Source organism: Thalia democratica, chromosome 7 (assembly GCF_965202585.1).
Source record: "Thalia democratica chromosome 7, ktThaDemo2.hap1.1, whole genome shotgun sequence".
Classification (NCBI taxonomy): Eukaryota; Metazoa; Chordata; class Thaliacea; order Salpida; family Salpidae; genus Thalia; species Thalia democratica.
The window spans coordinates 32,439,686-32,453,161 of record NC_139171.1 but is presented as its reverse complement, the minus strand read 5'-3'; positions in this window follow the sequence as shown (position 1 = coordinate 32,453,161).

The following is a 13,476-nucleotide window of genomic DNA, read 5'->3' as shown; positions in this document are numbered from 1 at the left end:
TTACGCATTGTGGTACTTATTTGCAATATTCTTATAAATAATTGTTGTTTTTTACACAACAGGCGGTGTTCTTTATTATGACTTCAAAGGTTTTCTGTGAGGGAGACGAGCCTTTCAAGCAGTGTGTGGACTTCGCTTGGATCCAGCAAGAGTACCTGAAACCTTACTACGTCCACACAATGTGTTGGAGCTTCATAGTGCCTTTCTTCGCCACTCTGCTGTCTTATTCACTTGTGTTGTGCGAAATTAACTCCATGCAAGTCAGGGATAATCGTGAGTTGTTTTTTAACTTACTAACAAATTTTAAAGTAAAAATATTCCTGAGCTTTTTCGTTCTTGATTACCATTTTAACTTGCACCTTTTTTGAGATTTTTACATTTACTTTATTTAATGATTTACTACTACTTAAATCTTGATCAAGTTATCAGATTTTAGGATCAAATTTAAAAAGTTATAGATTAAATTACGGACTATAAAACTTCATTAAAAAAACACTGAAAAAAGATATTTCATGTTTAAATACTAAAAGTGACTAAATTAAATTAGACAAAACAAAGTTGAAACTTAATCGTTAAATTTAACCGCAGTATCACAAAAAAATGCTACAAAATACACAAAGTCATATAATGTTTTCATGAGATTATAGGTATAGGTTATATAAGGAAAATTAGTTGGTATCAAAATGTTATACAACATTTGTTTTCTACTTATTTTTATAATTTTTAATCTTTAAAATGTAATCTGAATACTACCATATGATAAAAACTAACAAAGTATTTAAAAAATAAGTGATAAAACGTTAGAAAATTAAAAAAAAACGTTTGAAAACGTGTTCAATTATGTTATAATCACACTTCTTATACCGAACTTCATAAAGTTTACACGGTATTTCTATATTCAAAACAAGTGAAGTCTGTTTGCTGTTTGTAAACTTGAAACTTAAATATTAATAAAAACGTAAATATATGGTTACTCTTTTTTGATAAAATTTAAAAACACAGTTAAAATTAAAAAGTTTGTATATATCAAAATTAATAAACTATTTCTAACATATTTCTTAATTAAATTCATGAACACAAAATAAAAACAAAAATTATTGCTAGTTATAAAGTATATAAGTATTAAGTATAAATAAATTTATTTATTTTTTATCTTTTAAACTCTTTTAAAAATTTTTAGCATATTTTAAACTTAACATTACATTCATTTATGAAAAAATCAAGATCAACTAATATAGATAACATCAATAAAGGCTTTATATTTTTAAGCTAAAGCTGCTTTATAATCAGCTAAGTAAAAAAGTATCATTATGTTTTAATTAGTAAACAACTAATTTAGTTTTCTGTTTTACAATTAATTTTTAAGGAAAACTTTAAACTATAATAATCAAAACATAAAAATTTTTAGAATTTTTATAAATAGTTAAAGTTTGTGGAAATTAAGCTGGTTTTAGACTTCTCACATCGATAAAGTTTTTAAATTTTCTTCAGTTTAAAAAAAACTTAATTGAAATTTACTTATTAATTAGAATAATTTAAATTATAATACCATTAAAGCTAATACTAGTTCAAAAATTATCAGAATACTTCGATAGGTATGGTCGGTAGAAGGTCATCAAATACATCAATTTTTTTTTAAGGCAAAAAGATTTTTTTTGCTGATGTCAATGGTTTCATTGACGTTTATTTTGTTTTGGGGTCCTTACTATGCCTCCGCCCTTGTAAATTGGTTCAGACCCGACCTTCAAAAAAATGTCCCTAAATAGGTTAGGAAATTACAAAAGTGACAAAAACTTAAAATACATAAGTGTATATTATTCTAATATTTAAAAGTATAATATTTATATCTTTTTCAAACTTATATTTTAGTCTTCTGGTTTAAAACTTACCAAAAGGAGTAAGAAAAAATTTAAATAGCCTGAACTAGTTTTATTTTTTTAAACTTGATTTATTTAGGTATCAAACTTTTTGTACCTGCTTCTATATTTGAACCCTACAATTCATCCTTTCATATACGGGACTTATATGAGGGATGTTCGCGCCAAATTTTTCAGCATTGTAAATAAAATAGTTTGCCTACGGAACATCTGTCAGTTATATCGGTTAGTTTGTTTAACTAAAATAACTATATATTTTTTCAATTGTAAATTACAACAAAAAAATTTAACACAAAACTGTTAAAGCGTTTAACTAAAAATTAAATAAATGACGCTTTAACAGTTTTGTGTAAAATTTTTTTAAAGTTTTGAATAGTTTATTATTTATATCGCAGAGTAGTTTAGCTATCAAAATATAAAGAAATTAACTGAAATACCAATAAAATATCAGTTCTTTTGAACATCATCGAAATTTCAAATTTATAAGTCAAAACAAATTTTTTATTATTTCCTACAAGTTAAAAACAAAAACTGTTCAGTCTAGTGTAAACAAACAAACAGCTGCTTTACATAATACAATTTTTAAAAATATGCTAGTTAAAAAAAATCTTTTATACGCACTTAATAAAACATAAACAACATAAATAGAAAGTGTATTCCTCAAAAGCAGTAAAATATTTTGTTTTAAAAATGTTGACATCAATTACTAGTCAAATTGGTTACTAATCATTAAACGTTATTTCTGTTTTCTATTTTAAGTAACATAATAGTTGTAGATAGCATTTTTATGCTGTTTAGATAAATTAAATCACACGCAAATATCACAGATAGTCTGTCTAAAATTTTACTGACATTTAAGTTTTATACAAAACTTTTTTTAAATTAAATTAAGCAAAAAAAAAAAGAAAAATATGTAGAAATTATGTTAATAACAGATATTTAATGATTTTTATCTTATTATAGTTTTTATTTTGAAAAACGAAAATCAAAAACTTCAATGAAACTCAACTAAAATATTGTTATGAAATGTTATAATTGAGTTTTTCTCAAAATAATTAGACCAAATTAAAAAATTTAATTATATATACATTTGAACGAAATTTAATCTTATAATAATTTTTATGCAAAATAAAGAGCAAGCTATAAACATTAATCAAGTTAAACTTGTTTTAAAATTAGTCTTAAGTATGTTTCACAACATTAAAAATGTGAATTTTAGTGTTTTAAATGTTGATCAAAAACTTTACATTTGCTTTAAAAAGTCATCGTGCAGTCGTGTTATTCCTGTTTAAAAATATTGAAAAAAATATTAGATTTAAACTACTAAGTTACAATTACTATTCAATATAAATCTGGTATGTCATTCTGTTTTTAGTAGGTTTAGTAGGTTTTTTTAGGTTTATAAGTATTTTTATTGACTAGCGAAGTGGTCACCAAGTTGCGCTTTGCAGAAAATTTTAAGCTTAAGTAGTATTTTTAGCTAGTTTTTAAACTTATGAATAACATATAAAATAATAAAAAAGAAAAAATTGTTTATAAGAATATGACATTGTTTAATGTTTAGCGAATATGTTATAAATATAGATCAAGACATTACAAAAAAACGTTTATTCAAACAATTTTGAAAAAAACAAAAACAAATATTGGCAACTCTAATAACTGATATCTCATATTTTTTGTTAATTACACTAACTTCGTACTCCACAACTAGTTTGTTAAAGAATATTTAAAAAAAGATTTTTGTTATTGTTAAAATAGTATAGACAAAACTAGTGTTATTCAGTTATTGTATTGAAAATACTATAGTAGTTTTTGAGAAGTTTTAAATAAAACAGGTATAATTTTAATTTTGAACTAATAACTTGATTGTTCACTTGTTGTTGTAATTATAAGTTGACTGAAAGTTATTTGTATAAACAGACTAGTCTTTTCAATTTTTAATTACTTTTTAGCCCTTTGTATGAGGTTTATAAAACCCGAAATAGTTTAAGAGTTTTATACTTAAAAAAATATAGTATTTTTATTTGTTTTTTGAAAAACATGTGGTTAAAGATTTTTATCTCATAAAAGTTTTGATACTTAATTTACAAAAATAAAAAGGCATCTCATCACGTTTATTTCCTAGTTACATAAACTTTTGTATTTATAATTACAAAATTAACTTAAACTTAACAGACAATCCGTTTAAACAAAAACTTGTGTTTACACATTAAGTAAACTTTTAATAGTTTATATTCATTTTTAATGTCGTTAAGTAATATGAACATAAAATACTTAAAGAACAAAGTAAATTATGTGAATTTGTTTATAAAAATTAAAATTTTTGTGGTAAAAGTGAAACAGATGTCGAAACCAGGGGCGTCGCGTGGGGTGTTGCACTGCCGCAACTGCACCACCTTGAAATTTTCTAAGAAAAAAAAAAAGTATCTATAACGTTTTCGTTATTTTTTTGAACGAAATCTCTTTTAAAACTTCAATTTTGAAAACGACCATTTTGCCCACTTCACTGCCGCAAACTCTTAGCTGACTGCCGCAAATGAACTCAAAAAAGCAAAATTTCTTCAAGAATTACCGCAAAATCAATATCTTGCGGTAAGTAAGCTAAGTTGAAAATTCCCTAAAACAGGACTTGCTTAAGTATCATCTACAAGCTATTGTAAACATAAAATAAAAACAAAGCAAGCTACTGCAAAGGATTAAACTTGAGTTTATGTACCCACATGATTTTTTAAATTTTACAGATCACTTCTATTATTAGATTTGTCATAAATTGCATATTTTGAAAAAAAGATAAAAACCCTAAATCACCAAAGTCTTAAAAATTTGATTTTTTATTTTAATCTGCATACATAAACTTAACTATAACTGATTATTGTTATCATAAAGTTAATAAAATAAATAATAAAATTCAAGTTCTGAAAAAAAGAATTAAGAAGTTTATTATAAACTTCTAGTTCACTCTTACAGAAAAATATTTTAGATTTATATTAAATAAAAAATAGTATTATTGAAACAATCACATATTTAAATAAAGTAAATAGCCTTAATTTAGAAACTTTGATTACTTAGAGTAGTTTAACATTTTAGGAAAATTTAGTCTACCTCTACTTTATATAACTTTTGGTTTAATTTTTTCATAAACAAAGCAAAAATTTTAGATAAAATTATTGAAACATGGTTGCCTTGCCTCATAATCAGGATAACTTAAAAATGTTAAAAACTCAAGATGACCCAAGATAAATTAAAACAGACCAAATTAGAAAAATATTCAGGCTGACTAAAGCAGTTTTAATTTTTACTCTGAAAATAACAAGGTTATTTAAAATTAAAAAATAAGTGTTTTACCCCTATGGCCACATGAAAACTAACTAATTTACTTCTATAATGGTTACATATTTATAAATTATCTTTAAAATTCTTGAAAAGTTCAACAGCCTGACAACTAAACTTAAAAAAGTTGAGCTCCTGAGAGAAATACTGTCATCAAAATGAAAAACAAATAAATATTAAATCAAGAAAAGATACCCTTAAAAAACTATTGAATTATAAACCTCTAACAAAAAACATTAAAATTAGAAAAAATAATAATAAAAATGTTAATGTTTGTAAAAAAAAAATGTGCAAGTTAGTGAGGAGTAAGGGGGGAGGGTGTATAGGCACTTTTTTTACATGTTGTTTTTTTTTAAACTTTTTCAGAAAGCTCTTTAATAAACTTGAAATTTCAAATTAAACTTTTAGTTACAACCAGTCAAAGCCAGAGAGTACAATGGTTTATTATACAAGGAGCAAACCAAAACAGCAAAAAATACAATTTTACTGAAAACCTATATTCTCCATCATTTTTAAAACAATTTTTAATTAAACTTTTTCATTCTAATTTTTTTTAAACTTTATACTTTTGTTGAAGAGAAGTTTTCAATTTTTAAGTATCAATATATATTTTTATATATACAAAAAACAAACTTTTGTTATAACTTTTTTTTTCTTGGTGTTTTAAATATCTAATTTAGCAATTTTTTTTGTTTTATAAAAGAAACATCTAAAGATTTTGAGGCCAACTTATAAAAAAAAGATATGATTTTAGTGATTTGATTTATTTGTTGTTTGAGTTTATATTATAAAAATAAGGATTCATTTGTACCTCTGACTGTGAATTACCATATCTCAAAAATTTTAAGAATTTTTCATATTGATAAAAGATGACTTGTAGTTAAATTAAAACTGTATAAAGTAATTTCAATAAAATAATTCTAAAGTAGATGTCAAGGGCATAAAGGGGGGGGGGGGGGGGATAAAACATTTTTTTAAACACTGTTTTAGTTTGTGCCTCCCATTATGAACCTTTTGTTGCCTTTGACTTTGACCAGCTATATCTTAAAACATATACTGAATTTTTAAAATCTGTAAAAAGCATCTTGTAGCTTAGTAAAAACTACATAAAATAAGATAAAATTGTTTCATCCCCCATATGCCCTTAAAAGCAAAGCTTATCTTCAGGTGTAGCAAAAGTTCAGTTGTTTTCAAACTTGACAGTAAAAACATATTTTTATTAAAATAATTGATATTTTTTTAAATTCTGCACCACCTAAAAAAAATACCACGCGACGCCACTGGTCGAAACTAAACATGACATATTGTTTACCTTGTGTCGATTTTTTGTGGTTACAACATAAATTTGGCTTTCAAACAAATCTAAATCGTTTAGCGAACTTAATCGAGAGTTTATTTATAAGCTATTAATTTATTGAATTCAGCTAAAATCAAAAAAAAAAACAAGTTTTTTATTATTTTTATATATGTTTATGCGTTATAAAATTAAAATTATAAGTTATAGAAATTTAGGTTCAACAAAAAAAACTATAATTACTTATATTATTATAAAAAGTCATAAGAAAATTTAATTTTTATTAACATCAGTTTACTATATTGAAAATATTAACTTAATTTTAGATTTTTTGTAATATAAGTAAAGCAAGAAGTGTATTTGAAAATATAAAGGTAAAAATTAGTTTAAAATTTGAAGACGAGACTTTAAACTAAAAGGAAAATGATTAAAACAAGGATAATCAGTTATAAAAAGCATTACAGCAAGGTTGAAAAAATTTATTTAAGTTTTCATACCAATCAATTAACTTTTATATAATTGTTCTTTGAAAACATTTAAAAGCTTTTTTTTTTGTTTTTGACAAAGTAATTTTCAAGGTATGTTAATATAACAGTAATAAAACACTTTAAGAAGTATTTTTATAAAGGTAAAACATTTTGAATATTTTTGAAGAAATTAAGAAGTAAATACTATGTCGTTTTAGTATTTATTACAAAACAAAGTTTGCATACGAAGTAGTTTATAATTTCTGAAAAGCTAATGTTTTATTTGCCAGTGTAACCTAAATAACATTGATAAAAACCATCGGTTTTCTTAGTAACGTTCATATTCAATAGAACTTTTTTTTTGTTTTAATTAAACTAGTTTTAACTTTAAATGTTTTTAAAAGTTTTATTTACCCTTGTTTGATAGAAACAAATACCATGTTGTTTTTCTAATTTATACATAAACATATGTAAGTTCTCTGAAATGTACTTGTTATAAATAATTTTATCTGGAAGTTTCAGAGAGTTTTGTAAAAAACATATTATTTTATTTTTTTGACCAACCACTTCAAAGTTTTGTTTATAATACATAACTTTCGTGACAAAACATAGTTAATTAAACGTATGCATTTAACAAAAGCTTAAACCAGCCAGACACACAATAATTAATAATTTTAAACAAGTAGATTATACAACAGCTAGACGTGTAAAATTTAATTCTTGGAATTATGATGTTGAAAACAAAATAAAAAAGTTTAGAAAAAAAGCTTGTAATAACATAATTAAGCATATAAAAAAAATTAAACTTTTTTATACCATACTACAAGAACATTGATTTAATTCAAAACAACTTAAATAAAAAAATTGATTTGATCAAACAATACAAACAAATTTTTTTGTAAGAGATAAAATGCAACATATTTATTAGAATCAGAATCATCGTGTTTCAATTAATAATTTAGATGCTTAAATTTAAAAAAGATTAAAACACTTTTACAAACTTTTGAGCTGGATAAAAAAAAATACCTTAAACTACTTTAAATCATATAAGAACAGTTTTATTTTGAATACAAAGTATTCAGATTTTTTATCGTATTAAATATATTTAATATTTTATTTTATAATTAAAATACTGTACAAAAATAAACTTTAAAAAAACCTTTAAAACTAAAAATAATATAGAAGGAAAAAATATATGAACTAAAAAATATGGCAGAAAATAATTAACAAACACTTAGTTTGTGTATATCCTAGTACTAATGATTTACTTTTAAGTTGGAAAGATGTATTTACTTTTTTTTGCCGGAAATAAAAGCATTTTAATTGCTGCAAAAGCTGGCATCTGGTAATGCTTTAGCTTTTGCTTGGCTCTGAAATGCTTCTTATTAACACGCAGATTGAATTACTTCAGAATTAATAACTTTTTTCAAATATTAATGCATGGTATATTAGTATTTTCCCAGTGTGCTCTTTGAACTTAATTTAATTTATTCGCTTTAAAATTACGAGGTTTAATAGCATCAGAACATAATATAAATTAGTTTCTAAAACCTATCATTTTCTACATGACATATAAACGAAAACGTTGTTTGTGAGATAAAATAAAACTATAAATTAAAATGAATTGATAAAATAAATAAAAATTTATATTCTTTTGTTCTTTTGAACTTTTGATTCTTGCACATATTTACGACTTAAAAAACTTGAAATAAAAAATTTCAAAGATAAATTTTGATATTTCTGTAAAGTTTTGAAAAATCAATTTTGTTTTTCAAAATATTCTTATTATGCTCTAAACTAGAAGTTCTTAACAAGTTTTGATAGAAAAATTATTTATAAATTATTTATATTAAAATAAAAGCAATATGTTATTTAATGTTACATCAAAATTTTTCGTTAAGAAATTTTAAGTAATAACAAGTAGTTTAGTTGTTTTTTAAACATTTCATTATATGAAATAGTTTTTATTGATTTTTTTAACTATACACACTTGTTTTAATAAATATTTTTCAAAATGTATATATGTTTTAAGGACAAATAAACCGATTTAATATCTTTCAACTTAGTATGTCAATATTTTTGTTAATATAAAATATATAAAAGTATAACATGTAAGTTATTTTCTCTAATATAAAGATATTAGGTTGTTGCTAGAATTACTAACAGTTTACATAATTCTATTTTACAGCTTTATAACATAATTTTAAGAAACAAACGTTTTTTAAACAAGTAATTTTTGAGAAACTAAAAGATTTATTATAATAGTATAGCTTGTGTTTGTTTACAAATACTAACTTAACTAGAAAATTGTATACAAATAACTGATTAATATATAAATATATTTACACAGCATTCTAACTTTTATAAAAACTAGTCTGTTCTTAACTATCACAAAGTTTGATTTATTAAGATAAATAAAAACAAAAACTTTTATTTTCTTAAAGAAATAAAGCTAGATATTAAGCTTGAAAAAATATTTGGAGTCTTTATAAGAGAGCTTGTTTAGGTATGCTCAATAAGTTTACAATTTTTTCTTAAAACTTTTGGTCTCAATTTATATTGTTTATCTCGTTGATTTTTTTAAAAGAAATATGATATAAAAAAAAAAAACAAATTTGGGTCTAAATAAAAAGACCTAAAAAATTTTGAATTTAGTTTTTAACTACATTAGTTTAAACATTTCAAGAAAACAAAGATATATGTATACGTCGTGCACAAATGCCACAAAGGTTTTTTAAAAGAGTAAGGAAGGATGTTATACAAAACATGAATTTTGTTGCATCTTACTTTTTTACATTTTAACGCAATTATTCTTTACAAATGTTTTAAATTTGGATTGTTTTTGATACTTAATGGCGGTTTAATTTTTTCTTGTATAACAAAACAAAGTCATTTTTTAACAGATATCAAAGTTTTTACTTAACTGTAACAACTTTGAAAAAATAATTTAGAACATAATCACTTGAATTATTTAAATTTTAAACCAAAACCTTGTCAAACAACCATTTAAACATCAACAAGATACAATTAAAACAAAAAGTAGTTTTTTTTTATGTATCTAAACTTGTTTACTTGAAATTACACCATTCTTACTTCTAATTTTTCTGCATGTTGCGTTACCTCGTCAATATTTGATTGAAGTTATGTTTAAGTACTTATTCAAATAAAAATTAAAAACTTTTTAGCTTAAATTTTTACTAAAAGTTGTAAGTATCTATTATTTCATCTATTACAATCGATTATATTTGTACTTTTTACGGTAATTTTATTTATTATCTCAATATCAATGAAAAATATCTTAATGTTATTTTTTCACTGTATTCATTGTCATATGATTTTGTATTTATTATCAGAAAATAAATTAATGCAAGCCAAATAATTGCGCATTTTTAACCAACATCTGACTGAATTTATAAATTTTTAATGAATTGGAGGAATTCACATAATACTTTAAGACACTTAGTTGTTCTTTAAAAACATTAAAACCAGTATTTGAAGTATAAATTTACCTATTAACAAAGTCATATTATAATTTAAAACTTCTGACATTCAAATAGAGTAACACCACTAGGTATTTAAGCTTTTAAGAATAGATTAATATTTTTCGTGAAAATAACTTTTTTGAAATTGTTTGTAAAAGTTAGTTAGGAAAAATGAGAAATAAATTTAGCTTAAAAAAAATTTAAGACTACTAAAATAAAATAAAAACTCTAAACAATAGTGAATTTTCCTATGAGAAGTAAAAAAGAGACCTCAGTTTTACCTGCAATTAAAAACCATTAGATTATAAAAAGAATAATACTTTGATATAGTGTAATAAAAAAGTTTAATTATAAATATTTATCTTAAGTTGTATTTTTACTTTTTCATTTTGAATTTTTTTACTTTATTTTTGATTAAATAATAATTTATAACTGTTAAATACTTATTAAAAAAATAATTATTTAAAAACTTTTACTTTTTAATTTTTGAATTAGTCAGTTACGGAAAAAAAACAATTGAATTTATTTAAACTATCAAAGTAAGTTTTATATATCTGAAGGTTTCATATAAAAAATCTATACTAAAGTACAAAACAGTTTTAGATTTACATTCAAAGCGTTTAATAAGCTTTTTTATTTAAAATTAGTTTTATACTTTAAATCTTTTAAAAGCTGAAGAACTTATCTCTTTAGTCAGCTTTAAAAAATCGTACAAAATAAAAAGTCATTGCTAAGTAAGTATTAAATAGAATAGTTTTGTTGAAGTCTAAAATTGTAAAGCAATGAAACAAATTGCAATCGATACATTTTAGAGCAGAAAACGTGTTTTTTAATGACAAGTAGTCAGTAGCACTAAATTAAATTTTGATGTTTTATCAAAACAGATTTCTATGTATTTATAATACTTACTTGTTCTAGATAACAATTAAAAAAAAATCTCTATTACCTTATAGAAGCTCTGAAGAATTTCCAAGATAAATTGCCATTAGCCTGCAGTTTGAGTACAAAATATTTATCGAAAACCAAATTAGGTTGGTAGAACTTGATTTTTATTATTTTCGTATTAATGCAAACTTCATATCAAAAAAAGTAAATCTAAATGAAACGGGTTTTTGTGAATATACTGATCTTGTTGAAATACTTTTACTCTAAATTATGATTAAAATATTTTTGTCAAGTTTCTTTAAAAAATACGCCAAAATAATTTTGAAAAAATAAATTTATGTGCTTTATTTACTTTGATGCTGGGACTATTTATAAACAATGGACTTTTTTTCCGAAATATTACATAACTTTAATCAAGGTCAAACTAGAATCTTGTTTACACGCATCTTGAATTACTTCGAAACATATTAATTTTGCACATTTATTAATGCACGGTATATTAGTATTTTCCCACTGTGCTCTTTGAACTTATGATAAGGTTTTGAAACTAAAGTCGCAAAATTTAATTAGTGTCATCGGAACATAACATAAATTTGTTTATTAAAACTATTATTTAGTACATGACAAACAAACGAAATCGTTCTTTGCCGGATAAAGTACAAGATTAAATTATGGTTTATTTATTAGAACTTTTGCTTTTTAAGTACTGCAAAACTAAATTGAATTTTATAAAGTAAAGCTAATATTTTAAAAATGTATAAACCCACTATTTTTTTATAATTCTCAATTCATTAGGATTAAAAATAAGCTTTTTTAGGTCTAACAAGTATAAAACAAAGTCAAAATTATTTTTTAAAATGAACTTTTCTTAAACTAATTGTAACTTATTATTAATAAAGTAACTAATAAAAACTAATAATAAATTATACATTTGATGTAATATTCAAAACCTAGTTAAAATATTTTTAAAAATCTTTACTGGTAATTTAATTTAATTTGTAACATAGAATATTGCTTATATTGATAAAGTTATAAGACTTTTTACTTAAACTGTAACATTTTTAAAAAAAATCTAAGAAGATAATAACTTGAGTTTACATACTAAAATAGAAAATTACTTGTTAAACAACCATTTAAACAACTATAGGTACAATTTGATAAACTTTTTTTTTTTGACTATATGTGATCTTTTCTAATCATATCAAAGTGTTTTACTTACAGGTTATGTAAACGTTGCGTAGCCAATTTAATAATTAATTGAGTGTATACTAAAACATTCAGTTGTGTTATAGCAAAAAAAAGTCTAAAAATTAAATAATTTTACTAATATTAAATAATAATCATCGTTTTTCAAAATCAGTTTATAAATTTATCCTTAAAACTGTTAAAATTTGTAGTTTTAACAAAAACTTCTATTTAATGTGATAAACAAACTATTCTAAACTATGCAAACATTTGAAGTCTATATAACTTTAAAAATATACAAAAGGTACTAAGTGCAAACCCAAATATAGTTCACGCTGTTTTCCTCAGTGGATACATAGCAACACTATAGTTAAGTTCTTTTTGCCTGCAAAGAGTAGGTTTTCTGTTTAAAATACATGTAATTCCATTTTAACTAAGTCAAACACAATACCTATATCGGTATTGTATCAATTATACTATATCAACTGCCTAAAGTCTGTCGATTTTTTATAGATCAGAGAAAAAAATATATCAATATTTGCTTTTTTAATTTTAGTAGTATCGAATATGTAGTACAAATTTGATTTTAATACTAGAATAATTTTTTACCTCAGTATATAAAATCAAAAGCAGTAACACTTATTATTTTTAGTGCGACTTACAGTTTTCAAACTTGCGACTAGAGAGTAATGCATTTAGTATTTGTAAACTAAAATCAATAAGTATTTTAATCAAAAATTAATACTTTTTCTTGAATATTTAGTTTACAATATCCTTTTATTTAAAAAAAATAAGACAATTACTTAAATTTGTTAAAAGCATCAAAAATGTTACGAATTTAGTTAAAAATGATAAAATAGGAAACTTAATTACTCATTCTAAAAACATACTGTACATAGATGTAGTAATTTTCAAAGTATCAAATAATCAAATAAACTCCAAACTAAATGCTTAAT